Genomic DNA, 24,106 nt, shown 5'->3' with positions numbered 1-24,106 from the left:
TGATAGGAACTTCACTTAATAACATCAAAATGGGTAAAACAACAACAGGAATAATTATAAATATTCTTATTATTTTAATGTATAAAATATACAAAGATATTATATATACACTCCCAAAATAAAAAGATATCTGTTTAAACAATGACATTAGAAAAAACTACTTGCATCTTAGAAAAATTAATCACCACAGTAGTGACCATTTCTATTATTGAGAAATGAAACTGCCTTGACAGAAGTCCTTCTAGTGCTTTTAAAGGGCCATCTTTTCTGAACACAATAGGCCTGAGAAAGAAACACACTTCAGGGCTGTCTGTGGGAGCCAGGTTCTGAAACCTGGACCAGAGAAAAGGGGTTTCAATCAGTCAGGAGAAACTCATGATGAAGCTTCATGGTGCTGATCCATGTCATGGTGCTAACCTTTCAGGCACCATCAGTTTGTGCTTTAAAGAGTCATTCCCTGTGCAGAGATCATTGAGGTTGTCATGGATACCTTATTGAAATGAGAGTTAACTGCTCTGGAAGCTGCAGGGATGACTGAAAGGAACCCTTTTACCACAGCGTTGACTCTAGTGGTTTTAAGACGATAAAATCTCTGTCCCCAGTGTAGTAGAGGACTCGCAGAGGGAGGATTTAAGCGGTATACCACTGTGCACCACTTACTGGAAGTGTCCTGCCTTTTTTTTTTCTTTTTCTTAATGGAATAGTCTCTTGTCTAAAAGGCATTTTTTTTTCTGGCTTCACTATTTTGAGTTATGTAGCATACATACCCATTTCTCTAGTCTTCCTGGATATTACATGAACTAATTACGCTCTACAATAAATTTCTCGTTGCTTAAACCTGCTTAAATCAGGCAGAATAGAACTTATTGCTTGCAAACTAGAACCTTGCCCTATGCAGTGGTCTCTCTTATGCTGAATAATCCCAAAATAGTAACAGGAATTTCTTTAAAAATTATGTTCCCTTGAAAGAGAGAAGATGAAAAGTGTCTGCACATAACTCAGAATTCAAGTAAGGACACTAGTCAGACACAGCACTTTAGTACACAGACTTACTAGCAAGATAATGCCAAGGATTGTAGCTCATTCAAAACGTCTGCAACACTATATGCTGAACAAGGGCTAGCGTAAAAAGCCTTGCACTATCTCAGGAAGCCAATAAAAAGAGACAAGGTAAAGAGCACAGAGATATTAGTATCTGATGTGAGACAAAGAATTCTGAATTGGAAGTCAAGAATATTGAATCACCTCTTTTAGGAACTGACTCTACCTCTGAGCCTCACTTTCTTCATTAGTTCAACGTAGTGGCTAAATTAAATTACTGCAAAGACCCCTTTGAGCTAAAAATCCCCACCTAAAAAGAAGAAGGTAGAACATACATCAGGGAAGACAGAGATGTAGAAGTAGATGTTCCTAAATTATTTTGACAAATATTGCCCTTTAATCATTAAACATGAAAATGTGTCCACACATAGTATAATTTTTTTCTCAGTTTGAATTTTGAGAATCAGGCTAAGAAGAAAAATTGGAGGGTAAGCAAGGTTGTTTTTACATCAATCATAAAATCTCACCTGTAAAAAAACTTGTTTTTTTTAAGTTTTATTTTCCTTTTGACATGTAATCATTGTACATATTTATGAGGTACTATGTGATATTTCAATACATGCATACATTGTATAATAATCAGTTGAGGTAATTAGCACATGCATTACCTCAAACAACTGTCTTTTTTTTTGTGGTGAGAACATTAAAAGTCCTCTTCTGGCTATTTGGAAATATACGTTATTATTAACTATAGTCACCCTACTTTGCAATAGAACACCGAAATTTATTCCATCTAATTGTAATTTTGTACTCATTGATCAATCTCTCCTCATCGCTTCCTCCACCCTCCCCACCCCAGCCTCTGATAATTGCATTTCTACTCTCTACTTCTATGAGGTCAACTTTTTTAGATTCTACATATGAGAGAGATCATTTGATATTTGTCCTGTGCTTGGCTTATTTCACTTAACGTAAAATCCTGTAGGTTTATCCATGTAATTGCAAATAATAGAATTTCATTATTTTTATGGCTGAATACTATTTCATCATGTATATATTCATTTTTCAAAGTGCATTTATCCATTGATAGACTCTTACATTGATTCCATATCTTGGCTATTGTGAAAAGTGGTACAGTAAACAGTAATGCAAAGTCTCTTTTGGCATTTTAATTCATTTCCTTTGGATATGTACCTAGTAGTGGAATTCTTGCAACAGTAGCTCTATTTTTAACTTTTTGTGGGGCCTCCATACTGTTTCCAGTCCACACTGGCTATGCTAACGTACATTCCCACTAATAGTGTATAAGAGTTCCCCTTTCTCCACTTTCTCACCAGCATTTTTATTTTTTGTCTTTTTGATGATAGCCATTCTAACTGGGGAAAAGCGATATCTCATTGTGGTTTTAGTTTGAATTTGCCTGATGATTAGTGATGTTCACCATTTTTTCAAATACGTTGACCATTTGTATATCTTCTTTTAGAATGTCTACTCAGATCTTTTGCACACTTTTTAGTGAGGTTATTTTCTTGCTATTGGGGAGTTTGAGTTTTTTATATATTCTGGATATTGACTGTTTGTCAAAACACAATTTGCAATTTTTTAAAAATTCCGTAAGTTGTCTTTTCATTCTGTTGATTGTCTCTTTTGCTGTGCAGAAGGTTTTTAGTTGTATCTAATCTCATTTGTCTATTTTTGCTTTTGATGCCTGTGCTTTTGCGGTCTCATCCAAAAACTCTTTACCCAGACCAATGTCATGACCCTTAAAGAAAAAAATCTTAACAGCGCCCCTAAAGGAGAAAAACTGTTCCAAACATTTGCAGTGATTAAGATATTCAACAATTTTAAACAATTGCTTGTTGAAATGCTGGTGGTTCACACTTAGTTATAATTACCAAGTGTAGCATCAGTGTTGCTTACAAATTGATTTACTTGAAAGATAAAACACTGCACTTATTATATTATCTCTGTTTCCAGACTTGAGTCTTAAAACTGAGAACATTTCAGAGACACAGGTCATTCATTCTTACAACCTGCCAGAGGCTTGAATTCCTACCATAAAACACCCTTCACAAAAGGTTGACCAATCTAAGTTTAGACACCTGTGGACTGGAGGCCCTTCAGGAAGTTTTTTATAACCATATCAAATTTTGTCTCTCCATAGTTTTTAATATATTAATACATATTGTATTATTTAAAATAACAAAAAATGAGAATACTAGTTCTTTCATAAGTCAGTTTTTCAAGAACTGGCCTTTATTCTTTCAATATCCTAGTAACTCTTCCCTGAATGCTTTTGAATCTTCATCCAAAACAAAATTCAAAATTCCATGTGTAGTCTTTAGAGAATGTTGAACAGGGACTTCTTAATTTTGACATTATTAATACAACCTAATATTTTATTAAGCTTTCCAAGTACACTTACTGAGCTCACTCTTATCTTGAATATCTTCATTTCTCTATCTTGCATTTATGAGGTACATTTTTTCTGACCCAAATGAAAAACTGTACATTTAATCTTATATTTATTTATTTCATCTGCCTTCAAAATAATTTTTATAAGAAAAGATAGATATATAAAGCATATATAAAGAAAATCACTACAAATCACCTAAAAACACCTACAAATAACCTGAAATCTTAATACCCAGGAATAAGTTTATAATATATGCTGAACATTATTCCAGATACATCTCTGTGTATATGTTCAGTTGAGCAAATGAGCAAGTAGATATAGTTAGAAAAAATTAGTGGGAATATAATCATACTATGCATATGACTTTAAAATTAACATTATAAAATATTTTTTTTTTGAAATTTAAAAAGAAAATTACAGCTGAATTGTAAACTTTAAATAAACATTATTTACACAAGATATTTTTAAGTTAAGAAAAAATAAAAACTATTAGGAATAAAAGCCATATAAACATTTTATATGTGTTTTAGATAGTATCAATTAAATTATTTGCTTTAAAAGACTGTGAAAAGGCAAAACTATGAAATAGTAAAAAGATTAGTGGTCTCCAGAAAATTGAGAAAGGGAGGGCAGGACAGATGAATAAATGGAGCACAGGAGATATTTAAGGCAGTAAAACTCTCATGAATGACACTGTAATGGCGAGTACATGTCATTAAACATTTGTCAAAACCCATAAAATATACAGCACTGAGAATGAACCCTAATGCAAACTATGGACTTTAGTTAACAATAATCTGTCAATATGGGTTTATCAATTGTAACAAATGTACCACACTAATATGAGATGTTAATTATAGGGGAAACTGTGTTTGAGGGAAGACGAATGTACAAACACTATTATTCCTCCTCAATTTTTTGGTAAACCTAAAACCTAAAGTTCATTTTTATTTACAAAATAAAAACTTACAAATAAATGAAAAAGACCTAAGGCACTTTAAAAATAAAAATAATTAAGTGTCACTAAGAGGATTATGCCCCATGATCAAGAGAAATGTATCCCAGAGTTGATTCAACATACACAAATTAATAAATGGACATAACACATTAACAGAATAAAGAATTAAAAATATAAACACCTCAATAAATACAGAAAAAGCATTTGACAAAATTTAACATCCTTTCATGATAAAAAAAACTCTCAACAAATTATGTATAGAAGGAATGCATCTCAACATTATAATGGTTATATGTAACAAACCCACAAACCCACAATTAAAATCAAACTCAATGGTGAAAAGCTAAAAGCTTTTCTCCTAGGATCAGAAACAAGACAAGGATGACCACTTACAATATGTCTATTTAAGATGGTAGTAGAAGTCCTGGCCAGAGCCATTAGGTGATAAATAGAAATAAAAGACATCTAAATTGGAAAGTAAAAAGTGAAATTGTCTTTACTGATAACATGATCTTATAAACAGAAAATTCTAAAGACTCCACCAAAAAGCTTTTACAACTGATAGATTCAATAAAGTTGCAGGATATAAAATAATTATAGAAAATTCAGTAGCATTTCTATACATTAACAATAAACTATTTGAGAAAGAAATTAAGAAAATGATGTCATTTAAAATAGCATCAAAAAGGTCAAAATATTTAGAAATGTATTTATTCAAGGAAGTGAAACATCTTGTACATTGAAAACTATAAAATGATGATTGAAGAAGGCACAATAAATGGAAATATGTCTCATGTTCATAGATTGGAAGAATTAATGCTAGAATATCCATACTATCCAAAGTTAAATCTACAGATTTAATGCAATTTTCATCAAAATCCAAGGACAGTTTTCATAGAAATAGGAAAAAAACAATTCTAAAATTTGTACGAAGCCACAGAAGACCTTACATAAGCAAAGCAATCTTGAGCAAGAAGAACAAAGCTAGAAGCATCACACTATCTGTCTTCAAAATATACTACAAAGCAGCAATAAAAACAGTATGGGCCAGGCATAAAGACAAACATACAGACCAGTGAAACAGAATAGAGAGCCTAGAAATAAGTCCACATATGGTCAATTGATCTTTGACAAAGGTGTCAAGAAAACATGTGGGAAAATGACAATTTCTTCAATAAGTTCTGTTAGGAAAACTGGATATCTACATGTAAAAGAATGACATTGGACCCTAACCTCACACCATATACAAAAATGAAAAATTGATTAAAGACTTAAACAGAAGACTGAAAACTGTAAAAATTCTACCAAAAAAAAAAGAATAGGGAAAAGGTTTCCTGACATCGGCATGGGCAATGATTTTTTTGGAGATGACCTTAAAAGCATAGGCAACAAAAGCAAAAATTAACAAATGGGATTGCATCAAACTAGAAGGCTTCTGCACAGCAAAATAAATAAATACATAAATAACACAGTGAAGAGACAACATATAAAATGAGAGAACATATTTGGAAACAATACATCTGATAAGGGCTTAACATCCAAAATGTATAAGAAACTCAAATGACTCAGTAACAAGAAATGAGTAACATAATTATACATATATACATAGTTTTAGTCCTTGTTGTGCTCCTATAAAGGAATAGTTGAGGGTGGATAATTACAGTAAAGACCTTTATGTGGTTCATGGTTCTGCAGACTGTACAAGAAGCATGATGCCAGCATCTGCTTCTGTTGAGGGCTTCAGGGAACCTCCAATCATGGCAGAAGGCAAAGGGGATGCAGTCGTGTCATGTGGCAAGAGAGGGAGCAAGAGATGAGGTGAGGTGTCATGCTTTTTTAAACACCAGCTCTCATGTGAACTAATAAAGCAAGAAGTCACTCATTACCCTGAAATGGCATCAAGCCGTTCATGAAGGATCCACCCTCAGGACCCAAACACCTCCCACTGGGCCTCACCTCCAACATTGGGAGTCTAATTTCAACATGAGATTTGGAGAATACAAATATCCAAACCATCTCTCTGTTTATCTATCTTTCTATCTATCTATGTAGAAATAATATCCCATTATATTTTTATAAATTTTATGTTATCAGTCATTCCACAGCTGTTTGGGGAGAGATTAGTTCCAATAGTTCCCATGGATACCAAAATCTATGGATGTTCAAGTACCTGATATGAAATAGTGTACCATTTGCATATAATCTATGTGCATGCTCCCATATACTTTAAATCATCTTTAGATTACTGAAAATATCTATCATTATGTATATAGTTATTACATTGTATTTTTAGGGAATAATGGCAAGAAAAAAGTCTATACATCATCAATACAGATTCAGCTTTTTTGGTTTGTTTACTTTTTGGTATTTTTGTTCTGTGATTGCTTGAATCCATGGATGTAGAATCCACAGCTACAAAGGCCCAATTGTATATATTTATTTGTATATAATGTAGATAAATAGATAGATAGTTAGATAAAATTAAATATTATTCAGCCTTTAAGAAGGAACACCCATTCTTTGTGACAAAATGAATGAAACTGGAGAATATTTTTAAGTAAAATAATCCAGGCACAAAAAGATAAATACTGCATTATCTCTGTTATATGTGGAATTTAAAACAGTTAAACTGAAAGTAGAAAGTAGAATGGTGGGTGTCAGGGGCTATAGGATGAGGAAATGTAGAGATGTTGATCAAAAAGTACAGAGTTTTGTTATGCAGAATCAATAATTTCTGGAGACCTAAGATGCAGCATGTTTGACTATAGTTAATAATACTGCATCACATAATTAAAATTGGCTAGCACAGATCTTGTGTTCTTAACCACACACACAAAAATGGTAAACTATGTGAAGTGACAAGTATGTTAATAAATTTGATTGTAGTAATCATTTCACTTTATGTATGTGTGAGATATATGTGTATGTCTATATGTATATACATATACATACATATACATGTGTATACATCAAGTAGTCACATTACACAGATTATACAGTTTTTATTTGTCATGTACCTCAATAAACTTCAGAAAAAAATGTTATTTGATTAGTTTTACAACTTATAATTATGTATTCTCTCTCCTTAATTCCAGACTTTTATTTCTTATTTTCTTGTTTTTGAAGAGTTTATTACATTTATAATCTATGTTGACCATCAATGTATTAGTTCTGAGGTTTCTGTTTAAATGAATTCAATGTATTCTCTCAGGCTTTTTTCACACATTCCCAGATCGAGTTTTTTTTTATGTTGAATTCTTTTAGTTCATTAGATTTTATTTTCAGAAGACTTCACAGGTGTGTTTTCTTCATACCTTCCTTCTCTGAGAATGAAGTTTCTCTTCCTTTATACTCACTCAACAACTTGACTGGAAATAAAACTACTGGGTCACTCTCTTCCTTAAATTTTAGAATAAGTTTTATCTTTTGGAACTGAGTACTCCTAGAGAGAAAAATTAGCCAGCCTGATTGATCTCACTTGAAAAACAAGTATCCAGATTTCTTCCTCAGTTTTTCCTGGCAAATATTGTAAAAAAAAAAAATATATCTCTTCATTTTAGGAAAAACAAATCATATACTTCAGCTCCACATATATTTCGTTTTACATTTATTAGAGCATCTACTTTGAGAATAACATTATTTGTATGGTATTTTTTATCTGTCAGTTACTGCATCTTTTTTCCTACAGCTTTGATTTGTCTGTTTTTTTTTTTTTTTTTTTTTTTTTTTTTTTTTTTTTTTTTTTTTTTTTTTTTGTAGCCTGTGACAATCTATGGAGCTTCTAATTTTGTCTCTTAATACTCTAGCACTCCAGATTGGTTTTTTTCGACCTCAAGTTTCATGAACATACCTTCTATAATCTTCATTTAAGTTATGATAAACATTGGCCAAAACAGAATCCTGTTGCAAGTTTAGATACTTTGGTTTTTGTTAAAAAAAAAATGATTTGATTACATAAATTGTAGTTTAATAAGTACCATATTTTTCTATGTGTTGTTTTCCACAATGTTGTAACAATAGATTTTGTCAAATGTTTTGATGAATTTAAATTTCCATTAATTGCTTTCTCTGTTCTATTAGTTAAATAATCTTATCAAATAGGATGTAATTTATTTTTTGTGAGCCCCCAGTAATCTCTGCTTTCATTTCTAGGTGCTCACAAACCATTTTTTCAATAATGTTTCCTGAACATTATTATTCCTGTGTAACATTGACATCATGCATACTAATTGATATTTTCTGAGAATGAGACCTAATTTTTTAGATAATCTGAAGACATTTCCCTGTCTTCAGTCCCCTAATAATTCTCCCATTCTACAAGAAAAATGTAAAACTCAAAACTACAAAAATTCTGGAAGACAACTGAGGCAATGTCATTCTGGAGATAGGAACTGGCAAAGATTTCATGATGAAGATGTCATTAGCAACTGCAACAAAAGAAAAAATTGACAAATGGTATCTAAATAAAGAGATTCTGCACAGCAAAAGAAACTATGGACAGAATAAACAACCTACAGAATGAGAGACAGTATTTCCAAACTATGCATCTGACAAAGGTCTAATATTCAGCACCTGTAAGAAACAAACACATTTACAAGAAAAAAACAGCCCCATTAAAAAGTGGGCAAAAGACATGAACAGACGCTTTTCAAAAGAAGACATACATGCAGCCAACAAGCATATGAAAAAAGCTCGGTATCACTGATCATTAGAGAAATGCAAGTTAAAACCACAATGAGATACCATCTCACACTAGTCAGAATGTCTACTATTAAAAAGTCAAAACAAAACAAAACAAAAAAACAACAGATGCTGGTGAGGTTGTGGAGAAAAAGGAACACTTATATACTGTTGGGGGTAGTGTAAATTAGTTCAACCATTGTGGAGAGCAGTGTGGTGATTCCTGAAAGAGCTAAAAGCAAAACTACCATTTGACCCAACAATTCCATTACTGGATATGTAAGCAAAGGAATATAAATTGTTCTATCACAAAAGCACATGCACACACATGTTCATTGCAGTATTGTTCATAATAGCAAAGTCATGGGATCAACTTAAATGCCCATCAATGGTAGACTAGATAAGAAAAATGTGGTACATATCTACCATGGAATACTATGCAGTCATTAAAAAGAATGAGATTATATCCTTTACAGAAACATGGATGGAGCTGGAGGTCATTGTCTTTATGAAACTAATGCAGGAACAGTAAACCACATACCACAAGTTCTCATTTATAAGTCAGAGCTAAATGGTGAGAACACATGGACACAAAGAAGGGAGGAACTGACACCAGGGCCTATCTGAGGGTGGAGGGTGGGAAGGAGAGGAGCAGAAAAAATAACTATTGGGTACTAGGCTTAGTACATGGACGATGAAATAATCTGTGCAACAAACTCCCATAACACAAATTTAACTGTATAAAAAACCTGCACATGCATTCCTAAACTTAAAAGTTTTTTTAAAAACAGGCTCATTTACGAGTTTTTTATTTTATTTAAACAGCAATGAAGCTGGGTCAGAAAATAAAGACTCCTTTTTCCCCCCTCAGACTAAATCCATCAGAATGAAAACTGATTTTTATTAGCCATGTCATAAAATTAAGAAGATTCAGATTTTGAATCTTCCCCTTAAAAAAAAAAGTTTATTTTAATATCCCCCAGTTGTCTGGATTTCTTGTCTCCCCACTAAACTAGAAGCGTCTTGATAGCAGGCACAGTTTGTTGTTGTTGTTGTTGTTGTTGTTGTTGTTGTTGTTGTTGTTGTCTGTTATGGTATTCTCACTGCTCATTACATCACAGTGCCTGACCAATCACAAATACTCAACAGATAGTTGTTGATGGAATGAATTACTCAAAAAGTTTGGAAATATAAAAGACAGGCGTTTTCTTGGATTGGGCTAGCTACTGACTGTACAACTGCTACTGACTGAACAAACATCTAAAGCCTTATTACTTTAAATAATTTATGTTCCAAGCTCTAACCAACTAACTTTTGAAATATAACTCATTTGTCTTCTGAATATTTTCTCAAATTTATTTGGGGGCATTTGAATTCCCTGTTTTACAAAATCTTTGCTTTATATTAGCCGAGATCAGCAATATAATAACAGAAGGGATAAACAAGTGACAAAGGAGAAAATAATGAGAATCAAGACAATGACTGCATTATTTGGCGAAAGAGCATTCTAACTGCACAGAACTCTATGCTAACTTTGAAGACAAACCAAGCATAAAACCACGTTGCTAAATAGACTCACTGGGCCATCAGACTACCTCGATCATGGATCTTGGGTTATGTGTGACTTTTCAACATCCAATGCTTTTTTATTTTTATGACCTTTAATCTTGGCATTGTAATACTATATAAAACATTATTGAAAAACAGGAGCTTCAAACATTTATTATTTCTTTGTGTTGAGAACATTCCAAATCTTTTCCTCTAGCTATTTTGAAATATACAATACATTATTGGTAGTGTTCAAGGTAGTATATATCCCAATTACCCTGATTTGATCATTACACATAATATGTATGTATCAAACCATCACATGCACCCCATAAATATGTACAATTAGTATGTATCAATTTAAAAAACAGAACCCTATATTGTATCCAGGAAATGCCTTTTGGCAAATACAAATTGTAGCAATTATTCAAAAGGGATGTGGCTGCTGATACCACAGACATGTCTTTTTGAACTGTTGACTGAAGTCATTTGGAATCAGATTTCAGACGGAACACATTTTGTCTAGAAACTAAGGTTGGCTTACTGTGGACTGCATTCCTTCTAAGAGCAAGTCTTAATCTGAAACTTTCATCATTTGTTGTTTCTCTAATATTATCCGCTTAATATACAAGTTCTGAAGCACTGTCTTGACAGGCATGAAAGAAGAAATTACACCATAGAAAATTGAGAGCAAGTTTCTGATTTATCATACCCCTATCTAGAAAAGATTGCTAACTAGTGACTCAATAGAAAAGCTCCAGAACCTAACTTTTCGGTGCCATTCTGGAGTTCCCTTACCTCTCAGCAGCAAATGGAAAATAGTCTCCACACCCAGCTCCAGATCACAGCTCCTTCTCACACAGAAACTGTTCTGCTGATAATAAAACTAAATCACTGCTGTAGATTATTTGCTGTGTAAAGTAATAAAGAATATTTTTGGAGAGTTATGAGTCCAGTGGTTAAAAGCAGATCTTGTGGCCAGCCATGGAGCCCTGGCAGGCCTATTTCCAGCCTTGAAATATACGATAAATTATTGGTAGTGTTCAAGGTAGTATATATCCCAATTACATCCCTGGGAGGCCTATTTCCAGCCCAGTAAATAGGATGGAGGTACATGGAAGTGCAGCTACAAAGAAAATAAGCCTGATGACACAACAAGGGCTGGGCGTTCGAGTGTTAAATTAATTGGAAATGTGAAGAGCTGTAGACAGTTTGTTGAAAGGGGATGTCTACAGATCCTGCCAAAGATTAATGCTTATTATAATGATTATTATAGCTATTTTGTGTTCTGAGGGAAAAAAAAAGCCAAACGCAGAGACAAATTTGGTGAATTATAGATTATTGTTAAAGAAATTAAGCATTGTTTCCTTCAGACCACTTAATTTTATAGCTGCCAGGCTTGCTGGTGTGAATAAATGAGGGCCATTTACCATTCCCACATCAAGGCACTACTGGCTCCACAAGCCATTTTCTCCATAAATAGGGACTTTTCACTGTCTGAATGATCACAAATTCCAAGTAAAAACAACGTAAAGCATGAAGTGGAACAGTAGCTACGTAAGGTGTCATGATTGCCAAGCCTTGCATATTTTAAAGCATTACATGGAAAGCGTTATGAGCCTGATATTTCTACAAATTTGCCTTGGATTGGTTAAAGTTCAGATCTTAAAATAGGAAGAGGCCTTAATGTAATTTTAATTAAAACAGGTACATGATGTGATGCAGGACTTCACTCTATCCTAAAAAGTAAATATCTCTATTTCTATTCAAACACCTATTTGTGCTAGAAAATTTACTCAAACTTTTTTTTTTTTTGAGACAAAATCTCTGTCACTCATGTGACACAGTCATAGCTCACTGTAGCTTTAAACACTGTAGCCTCCTGAATAGCAGAGACTACGGGGGAACCACCATGCCTCGTTAAGTTTTTTAAAATTACTTTTTGTAGAGACAGGGTCCCACTATGTTGTCCATGTTGATCTCAAACTGCCCACCTCAAGCAGTCAAACCATCTCTGGCGTCCCAAAGTGCTGGGATTACAGCCATGAACCACTGCACCTGGCCTACTCTCCCTTTTTGATTGTTAGTAATTTTATTGACATTGAGCAAAAGTATCATTTTTATAAGGCAGGCATTGTTCTATATATTTTAGAGGTAGCTTATTTGATTCTCACAACACTATGAGGTAGTTCCTAACATTATCTCCATGTTATTGAGGCACAGTTAAGTTAATCTTATCTGAGGATATACAGGTAGTAAGGAGCAGACCTGGGATTCAAAACAGGATGACCTACTGTTGGTAGAGCAAAACAATATGAATAAATGCCACAATAAAGTACTGCACTCCCAGGGTTTCTCCAGGGAGTGTGTGCATCAGAATCACCCTAGAGAAGCTATTTCAGGAGGTGGTCTCCAGAATTTGCAGTTGTAAAAGATCCCCAGCTGATTCAAAAGAACATCCCTTATTGAAGTGTAGTGTAGATTTTCCAAAGAGCCAGTTACGATTCTCTCTTAGTTTCAGCCCCTACCAAATTAAAATGAAAAACGAACCCAAACAAATTCTTCCAGATAAGGTACATCTTAATACCTATGGCTATTAAAATTACAGACTGAGTAAATAATAGTCAATTACAAGGAAGGTGAGCATTTAATTAATATTTGCTTTAATAAATGTTTGATTAATACTTTACAAGTTTTATGCATTAATAGTAGCTCATTATTATCATGATTAAAGTTGAAGAAAACAAATATCAAAGACATGAAGACTTAGTCATGGTTTGACAAATGGAGAAAATTAAATTGTTTTATTATTCAAGGTAAAAATAGTTTGTAATGTTTACTTCTTACAGCTTTTTAAAAGCTTCTAATTACTATGTTACATTTTGATTACAAAATCACAGCATCTCACTTATAATAAACTATTGTGTTTACATCATTGTTATGTGCATATTAAAAACAATTCTATAAGAAGTCTGAAAAGAAGGAACAAGCACAAAAGAACATGCTTTTATTTTTTAAAACAATACTTTTTATTTTCTTGTAGCAATTAAAGGATAGAAGTTAGCACAAAAATATTTCAGCTCACCATGATGAAAAAGTAAAATATACCTTTTAAATATTTGTCTATTTTATTAATATTAATATTCTATCCTGTGCAAACATACAATGAATCACTTGAGAAGTAAATGTGCCCTTCTTCACCAAAGTAACCTAAACAGAGGTTTGAATAATAATTCAAGAGATACTGTTGAAGGCATTACAGTGTTTGGTCACAAGTTGGGCTCAGTGACCTCAGAGGTTCATAAGACATAATTTTTGCTGCTATAATTTTCTGGCTACACCCTCATTGGGTAGCAGGAAGGTAACCCTCATTAGCATCTTGCTCCCTATCTGCCAGTTTTGATACGTCCACTGTAACATATTTTCATTCAGGGTGTGCTAGGATATCAGAATAAAAACAACAAACCAAAATAGGTTACAAATTTCAAGAAGGTTATGGCAAATTAACAGTACAATATTTTGTAATTCCTTTGAACACAACAAACTAGACAGACTTCAACAATGTCTTAGATTTATTGGTTATAGCAAAATTCTTTGCAACTCCATTTTTGGTATTTAACTGCTGTTGCTCACGTGTACAGCTAGATGTCTAGAAATTTTAGTGGTCTATTTTGGAAATAGCCTCTGCTTTGGTAATTCTTCATTTGGAGTCTGAGAGACCTCAGAGTCTTTTTTGCTTGCTGAACTTTGGCCAAATTATTGTCCAATTTGTGAACTCTTATTTTTGCCATCATCAGACTCTCAAAGAGGAAGCTCTGAATAGTCTGGGAATCACTGTAGTGTATTAAATTTATACCAGGATTTGATGTCACGTCCAACGTGTTCCAGGGTACAAAAAGCTGCTTCTGGTTATCATGGAGCTTTATCTAGAAAGAGACAACTTCAGATGAATATTACAAGGTCGTCACATTTACGATGTAGGACCTACTTTATAAAATTTATGGGGAAATGTAGCAAGATAAGCAAATGAATGAAGAAAGCATGTGGCTCTTGGGTCAGAAACACTAAGTTGCCCTTAGAGGTGTGACTGAATTCAAAAAGTTCAAGGGTAATTAGGCCAAAGGCTCAAATTCCCTTTTTTGATAGAAATATTTCTGTTAAGGGACACTAAAAATCCAGCCTTCTTCAAATTAACCTTTAAAAAGAAGTACTTAAAAAGGGAAGTCCTGCATTCCAGCAGTAGGTTTTGATTAGGTGGTAGTAGGTTTCAATAATTTAATTTGATTAGGTCGTATTTAAATGCTAAGATTAGTTTCTAATTGCAATCATTCTCAGACTGCTTACAAATGTAACATTTTTGTATGCTGAGGAATTGAAGAGGGATTTCAAGTCATTTTTTTCTAAAGAGTAACTGAATATAAAGGCTCATTTGTTTTCTAAATTTTCTCTTCATGGTAATTGTTAAATTTTGTTACTTTTAGGTTTGGAAAATATTTCTTTTTCTTATATTTTTCACCTCTGAAAAGACTTCAGTTTGCTAGGTCTACAGTAATAATGAATGTAATTGTGTTTCAAGATCTAATTTTACCTCAATGGTGTCACAGCATAGGTAATATTTCACAATCCTCTTTAATGACTAGAAACATCTCAGACTCTTTAGGACTCATGAAATAACCAAATTTTGCATAAGTGCTCATTTTACTCTGTTAATGTCTACCATTGTCTGTAAGTCTAAGAGAGATAATTTTGTCTGAATAAAAAGAGACATCTAGGGAAATATTCATGGGTAATTAGGTGTAGCTTTTAAAACCCAGTATTTCATTTAACCTGGTCTCATAATTTGAGGTTTCCACTCTGTGCTAAAATCAAGATGGCTAGATGACATTTAAAAAAAAGAATCTGAGCCTATTATGATGCCAAAAGAATCATATTCTGAGAGATCCAAGCATTAAGCACATCCATTCTATAATATATAGGCAACAATCATAAAATAGAATGGCAGTGCTTAGTCTTTAAGCTCCCCATGGCCCCATGACTGTAACTGGATAGTAGCTGCAATAAAAATGCTAAATGCCTTTACAAAGACAACCACGGGTAGCCTGATTCAAATTTCTCTGCAGTTCCCTGTGCCAGCTCCTTCTAACATATGCTTCTTTCTTTGCCAGTTTCCCTTTGAAGTCCCAGCATCCCTTGAGGATGAGGTTACAGGGTTCCCACAAATACAAAATCAACTAAAAATATTGGTCTATCACTTACTATAATTTAAACCTAGGAAAAAAGTGTGACTAGTCATGGGAAGAAGAAATTTGGATAGAATTGCTTGTGTTTCTAAATTTTCTTTACAAAATTTATATTTCAACTGGATGAGTATCCATGCCATCAGTGCATTTTCTTTATACTTAGAAGAATCTCTTGAGACCAGTCAGAGAATAGCCTGGACAGCATAGCCAGACTTCATGTCTACAAAAATAAAAACACAATACTTAGCTGGGCATGGTGATATGTGCCTGTGGTCACAGCTACTGAGGAGGATGAGGCAGGAGGATTGCTTGAGCCCAGGAGATCAAGATTACAGTAAACTATATTGTGCCACTACCCTCCAGCCTGTGTGACAGAGCAAAACCCTATCTCTAAAGAAATAAAATAAAATAAGAGACTTGGCTTTGAAGTGAGGGAGTAAAGAGCTTAAGAGAATGTTGTCCTTAGAAATGCCACTCTGATGCACCAGCTGCAATCTTCAGCTTTTTTCCTCTTGTGGATGTGGAGAAAAAGGAATGCTTTTACACTGTTGGTGGGAGTGTAAATTAATTCAACCATTGTAGACTGCAGTGTGGTAATTCCTCAAGGATCTAGAAATAGAAATACCATTTGACCCAGCAATCCTATTACTGGATATATGCCCAAAGGATTATAAGTCATTCTATTATAAAGACACATATTTATTGTGGCACTGTTCACAACAGCAAAGACTTGGAACCAACCCAAATGCCATCTAGATAAAGAAAATGTGGCACATATATACCATGGAATACTATGCAGCCATTAAAAAGGATGAGTTTATATACTTTACAGGGACATGGATGAAACTGGAAACCATCGTTCTCAGCAAATTGACACAAGAACAGAAAACCAAACACTGCATGTTCTCACCATAAGTGGGTGTTGTACAACGAGAACACATGGACAGAGGGAGGAGAACATCACACACTGGGGCCAGGCAGGTGGGGGGGCTAGAGGAGGAATAGCAGAGGATGGGGGATTGGGGAGGAATAGCATTAGGAGAAATACCTAACGTAGATGACAGGGCAATGGCTACAGCAAACCACTACCATGGCATGCATACACCTATGTACCAAACCTGCATGATCTGTACATGTACTCCAGAACTCAAGTATAATAAAAAGAAAAATAAAAAATAAACCTTTGTTCTTCTTTTAACCTGCCTGCACTCAGCATGCCAGAATATTTTTTCCAGTGTTTCCTTCTCTTCTTTTTTCTCTTTTCTCTTCTTTCTGTTGTTCTCCATTTCTCAAACATGGTGAAGTTTGAACTAAAGGGAAAAAGGAAACATTCCTTTCTTCAAGTCTCTTGTTTCATCTTTCACAATAAATCTTATGCAGAAGCTCTTCATAGGGCATGGATCATGTATTACTAGAGAAGTTACTAGCATTTTGATCTCTGAATTGCATACATGTACAGGTTCATGTTTTTTTTTTTTTTTTTTTTTTTTTTTGAGACGGAGTTTCGCTCTTGTTACCCAGGCTGGAGTGCAATGGCGCGATCTCGGCTCACCGCAACCTCCGCCTCCTGGGCTCAGGCAATTCTCCTGCCTCAGCCTCCTAAGTAGCTGGGATTACAGGCATGCACCACCACGCCCAGCTAGTTTTTTTGTATTTTTAGTAGAGACGGGGTTTCACCATGTTGACCAGGATGGTCTCGATCTTTCGACCTCGTGATCCACCCGCCTCGGCCTCCCAAAGTGCTGGGATTACAGGCTTGAGCCACCGCGCCCAGCGCAGGTTCATGTATTAATCCTTTCAAATACTTTCTGAGCACCCCACTATTTCCAGGGATGCATAAGGATACATGCTGCTGCCTAAGAGATGCATGCCTAATATCCCTTTCATAATATGAAAACCAGGTCTCAAAATAAGGACTGATGAATAAACAAAATAGAATTGGTGTGATTGCTTATTTCCCCTTTTCTCAGATATCAAATCTCACCATGTCAGTATCTACTACCTTGGAGTTTGTAGAGCACTGGATGGATGGATAGATGGATGAATGGATGAATGGATTAATGAACGTTGTTGACTGAGATTAAACATCCTTGCCACTTAATTCTGCTTCTTCTGAAAGGGAGCCTAAACTTGTAAGATATCAGCATACAAAACCTCAGAATTTTCTGATGGCGTAGTATACAGATAACATTATAGATATATAGATATGTGTGCATATACATACCTGTACAAATATAAAGACACGTGTATTTTTTACATTCACATTTATGTATTTAGGTATATATATAGGCATAAACCACATGGTAATTTCTAAAACTCTATAGCTGCTGGAACCAGTTCCACTCATTAATTTTTCACGAGTTTTAGGTGACTTTGTCTAAGAAGACAGAGTTAATGTAAAAGTTGAGACTAGAATCTGATCCCTGAGCTTAACAACACAACACTTTTACTTCTAGGTGTTTTACCTGCATCCCTTTGGACATATTTTCTCCTTTTTGAGAGAACGGAGAAGATTTCTGGGTTCCATCTCAGTCCCTCTTAAACATATTTGAGATAAGTTAATAATTATCATTCTTCTAATTTGGCTCCAGAAAGATAGCAGCTGATTTTTTCAAAGGCATGCAGATGATACAGAATTAGAATTTCTCATGATGGAAGAAATGGACAATTCTTTGTCATAAAGAGAGAATATTATGTCTGGGACATCTTCAATTTTCACAAATCTAAATAAAGTTGGTCCTTCTCAAAAGGATGTGCTGTGGAATATGGGGAGAAAGAAGTATTCATATTGAGACATGAAAATTGTTTGTATCACATAAGCCTTTTCCAATCAGCTACAAAACTTGTGAAGGGAAAACTATATAACTCTATTGAAATGTATCTATAAAGAAGTCATTTTAAATTTAGCAAGATTTGAGGTCCTAAAGCCATCAGAGGGCTGCAATTGGCAGAAAGGTATAGAAGCAGTTTGAAATCACACACATCCTGAATTCTTACAGAAGAACTAAATAAAAGGTAAGGTAAACCCTAACAAGGGTTACTTGTGCAGATCTAATTTAGATTTATTCAGATCCTTAGCTATAGCACTTTATTGACATCTAGACTTTAAAAAATGGAATTTGACTGCCTCGCTGAGTCCCAGTCATTGGACAGTGTCCTGTCCATATATCTGGGCTCCAGCTCCTTAATTCCTAACCAGGTCAACCTTCCTGTTTCTTCCTGTTTTCTCCTACAACATAAGAGGTAAAGCAATAGTTCCCAGGTAAAAACTAATGCTTATGTAAACAGTCACATTAAAAATAGAAAGACCCAAACATGTTTGCTCTGTCTGTCCCTTGTCCACCTTCTGGAGTGTAAAGAAATCTGTCTCTCCCAGTACCTTGCTTCCTAAGCAGCCCTTAAAACTCCCAGAGAGATAAATGTCTTCTTGTGAATGCCTCTCACTCATGTTCACTGTGTGCCCCTTACTCTTGCATAACAGATTGTGGAGCAAGTCTCTCTGATCCTTAACTAATATGAACCTGGCATCCTACTGTCTTCATGGTCTGCCTGGTCTGAATCTTTAACATGCCTGATAGGATAGCCAGTCCTGTAAATGTTTTTGCTTTAGCTTTGATTCTTTGTTGCTTTACTGGGAACAGAACTTAGTTTTCCAGGTTATTCTCAAACATCAGAGGCAGAGCTAGTTAGAAATTGATTTTTATAGGTCTCACCCCAGAGGTTTTGAATCCATAAGCCTGACATGGACCCCAGAAATCTTTTTTAATGTAATCTTCAGGTAGTGCTGACACAAGTGATTCAACTTTGAGAAACACTGCTCTGGGAGATTGAATCTTAAATCCAGTAGGAAACCAGTGGATTATTATCACACCCAGGAGAGTGTTTTACATGATCTATTTCTGAGTCACGCCATAGATGCACTAATTAAATATTTCTGAATACAAGGATGGAATCATGTTATAACTAGAAAAATTGAATGAAAGAGCAAAACAGACACTCTGGACTGTTTACATCAGGTATAATTTTTCCCGTATGTTTCAGAGTATGGACAATTTGTATGTACCATGCTTGTTATACATGGTCTTGCTCCTTTTTGAACATAGCAGTCACTATTTTTTGCAAAAGACAGAGAACCTGTTCATTTGAAAAGCTCCTCAGCTCAAGATTTATATGGACCTGTCTTCCCCTTTTTGCAGTTACTAATCATCATTCAAGCATGAACATTACTGCATTTTATGGGTTGCTCCTGGATTTGAAAATATCCCACTTGGCCACATGAAAACCATTAGAGCTGAATTTAACTTTCTCATTTCATGAGGTTTAATTTATGAAGCATCCATCTGGACCCTCAGAACAGTTTCTGTTTAAATGCTCTTATTGACATGAATAATGTGTAATTAGTCCTGTCTGTTTTGAAAGGATATTTTAATATTTCACAAGAGTCTTTTGGAAGTATATTGATTTATTGTGGCTTGCTCTTCTGCACAAACATCAACAGAGCAGAAAATGTCACTGGACAGAGATGGGGATGAAGTATTTCCTCAGAGAAGATTATATTTGGTCAAATACTGCCAATTTTTCTTTTCTTTAAGCTATTTTAAGGAAGTAACAGTATAGATTGCCTTTCAAGTTTACAAAATTACAAATGGTCACAACTTTCAAAGAACACATAATTTATATGCCACTGATTTCTCATTGTATAGCTCACTTTCAATTTGTTTATCTATGTGTCCCTCCCAAAGAAGCTCCAATACCTTGCTTCTTTGAATTACAAAAGATGAAATCACCTTTGCTGGTTCAGCCTAGGGCAGACAGACTACTTGGTTTCCCAGGATAGAACCAGAAATTGGGTTTAATTCTTCATCAGACAGATCTTAGGACCTAGTTACACAGATCTTTTTTTAAATTTTCTTCCCTGAAATTAGAAACATTTTTCTGAACAATTAGTGGTCCAAGGGAATGAACGATAGTGATTTGGGTAAAACATCTTAAATTAGTGAATCATGTTTAACAGGGGTGAATATTGAGAATTCAGTTTAGCTCACCCCAGGATTCAACTAAATGTGAACAAGTCTGAAGAATCCAATGGCAGTCATGACCAGACTCTAGGGAGGGAATTTGAAATGAGATTCTGAGAATCGAGACCTTCTGTGTCAACAGAAGACTGTAGACCACGTTTATCAACATAACTTAGTTGTTTCAGAAAATCTTTTCTCTGGGAAAGATAAGGCTGTAAGTCAATAAATCCCTTTATTGTTTACTTTAGGACATTACTACAGATCAATAATAGGAGACACTAATCTGTTCATCTTAGTTATAAAGATTTGCCTCAAAACCCAATGTTTATCTATTCTAAACTATTGGATTATTAATTTTCCCAATCCTAATTGGTTCCTTGACTTGAAAGATATATTGTAATCCACTTGAACCCAGATGCCATCTAACTTTCCCCTTCTGATATGCTGCTGAGACTCTGTCAAGGTACATTTCATCCTTACTGCAGCAGGTTATAATAAATGTAGCAGATTTTTTGGGTTTTCTGGTTACATTTTAGGTAATTTGATCATTCTTAATTGAGCACAGCTTCTATTATTTAGATAGTCCCTCCAGCATAAAACACATAGTTTGACCCATAAGAGATGTTGGAAGATGAGATCTAGCTACATTGATAAAAGGAAACCCAGTTAAGTAAGCACAGCATAACATTCTGAGAATATGGTGGCACAAAATCCAGGTGATCAGTTGGTTTAACAGCAAAGCACATCCATTATCCCTCCACATGGGGATAAGAGGATGGTATCAGACAAGTTCCCAGGTGGACAGCAAGCATAATCAGTGGAAATCCACATGGTGACCAGTGGAAAGGATAAGAGCAGGGGCTGTTGGTCTAGAATGCCTGCATCCAAATCCTGACTCGTTATTTACATATGACCTTGTAAGTTCGATTTCATGCAGATAATTATTGTACCTGCCTCATAGGGTGGTAATGAGATGTGTGTGTGCATGTGCATATTCATGCACATAATAAAAAGTACTATATAATGTTTGGCATTATTTTATATTGTTTATTGGCAAATATCAAATTTAAAGAAATCTTATATTTGAACAAAATAAGGAAAAAATAAAACATTTATAAGGTGTCTTAGGTTAGGGGACTGTTGACAGGGAAGGGAAACACCATCTTTATTATGTGTTTCCCTTCCCAGAAGAAGAATAAAACTCTGAAAATGATTTTATATAGGAACCAGAATAAGTATCTAGAAGGCTATTTAGGATCCTTCTCATGAAATGTAGCACACAGCACCCTGCTGACTATAAGCAGCTCCTAGCAGAAAGTGACTGTGCCTACCTAGTCGAGAAGGATGGAGTAGTCATAGCATCAGATTGTTGGGGTTTTGGGGTTCAGGGAAGCCCTCAGCTCCCGAGAGGACATTTCTCCAGGTTCTTGTTCTATCACTTACCCAAGAATGGGAGAGGAGACCATGGCGCCATGCACTCGTAAAGTAAATACCAGACTCAAAAAGTTTTGGCAGATAAAGAAAAAGGAGGAGAGAGAAAGAAACAGCTAACTCTCACACTGAATGAGAGAAAGAAAAGCAGCTCTCACACTGAGTGAGAAGGGTTCCCATAAGGCAGAAAACTAGAGAAGGGAAAGCCCCTCTCAAACTGAGTGAGAGAATCCAGAAAGATGGAATCCAGGAGAGGAAAGCTGCTTTCTCACTGAGTGGAAGGGAATTGAGAGAGAGAGATGGAGTTTAGAAAGAGAAGACAAGCTTCCACCAGAGAGTGGAAGGGGACTCCAGAGGGAAATCTGCCCGGATGAAGGAGACAGGGACTTTTAACCTGGGAGGAACTCCCACCTTCTCCAAGCTCCCTGGCCAATGAAAGGAGTTCCTTAGAACTTCTGCTGGAGTGATTGACTTTTGACCTTCACCCCCTCTACCCACTGCGAAAATGAAAACTGTTAAATCTCCCAGATGGAAAGAGATGGGAGGGAACGTGGTGCTGGGAAGTTTTTGCCCTTATAACTACGCTCCCTTCCTGGTGACACACGCCTGTAGTCCCAGCTGCTTGGGAGGCTGAGGCAGGAGAATTGCTCAAACCTGGGAGGCCGAGGTTGCAGTTAGGCGAGGTTGCACCAATGCACTCCAGCCTGGTGCCTGGTGACGGAGTGAGACTCTGAAAAACAGAAAACAAAACAAAACAAAACAAAACAAAAAAACTACGCCCGCTTGTGGACCCAGAAAGAGAAACATTCCCTCAACATGGCGTATTATAAATACTGTAGAAATAAACAGAGCATCTTTGGGGGATTCTAGAAGTACCTTGGAGTGGGGAGGATTAGGAATTTTTCAGGAAACTGTAGAGATATATTAGGGGTCAATGCCAGAAGTATTTGGATACAGGTGCTTCTATAACAGCATTTGGATCCAGACTGGTAAGTCTGCAAACATTTGGGGTATGCAAAGATTATCAACACGTTTATTTAGTACCTTTTAGTTTTTACTTGATGACTACTAACTTTCACATTTTTCACCTCATATGTCACATAATTCTCACCCATTGAGGTAATGATAATTATTAGAATTTACTACAGTTATAAAAATGAAAACATTGAAGCTCAAAGATTGTGACCGATGTATTTTCAAAATGAACACAATGCTGTTTCTTGTCCCACATGCTCTCTAGACCCTTGTGCCACTCCCATCAAGAGGTGGTGATTAGTCTCTCCCTAATCCAGAAACTGAGCTGAACTTTGTGGCTGCCTAGACAAATAGGATGAGATAGAGGAAGCACTGCATAACTCCCAAGGTGGGATCTTGAAAGCAATGTGGCTTTTCTCTAGCTCTCTCCATCTCAACACTCAGTCACCATGTCTGAGGGAAGCCTACACCACATGAGAAGTCCACATACAGGTGTTGTAGTCAACAGCTACAGTTAAAGCCTCAGTCAGTAATCATCAACTGCCAGACATACATGTGAGAAAAGCTTCAGATGGTTCTGGCTTCTAGTCTTCAGGCTGCCTCAGTTTACACCAAGTATTGTTATCTCTGCAAAGCCCAGCCCAAATTGCAGGTTCATGAACAAAATAAATGCTTATGCACTGTTTTGAGGTAGGGTTCTATGCATCATAAACACCTTGGACAGAGATCAAGCATTTGTATTTGAAAATTTGAGAGCAATCTATTTGTAGTAATAAAAGTATTTGTCTTAAAAAATGTA

Source organism: Saimiri boliviensis, chromosome 1, assembly GCF_048565385.1.
Source record: "Saimiri boliviensis isolate mSaiBol1 chromosome 1, mSaiBol1.pri, whole genome shotgun sequence".
In the NCBI taxonomy this organism is placed as follows: Eukaryota; Metazoa; Chordata; class Mammalia; order Primates; family Cebidae; genus Saimiri; species Saimiri boliviensis.
This window is presented reverse-complemented; position numbering follows the sequence as displayed.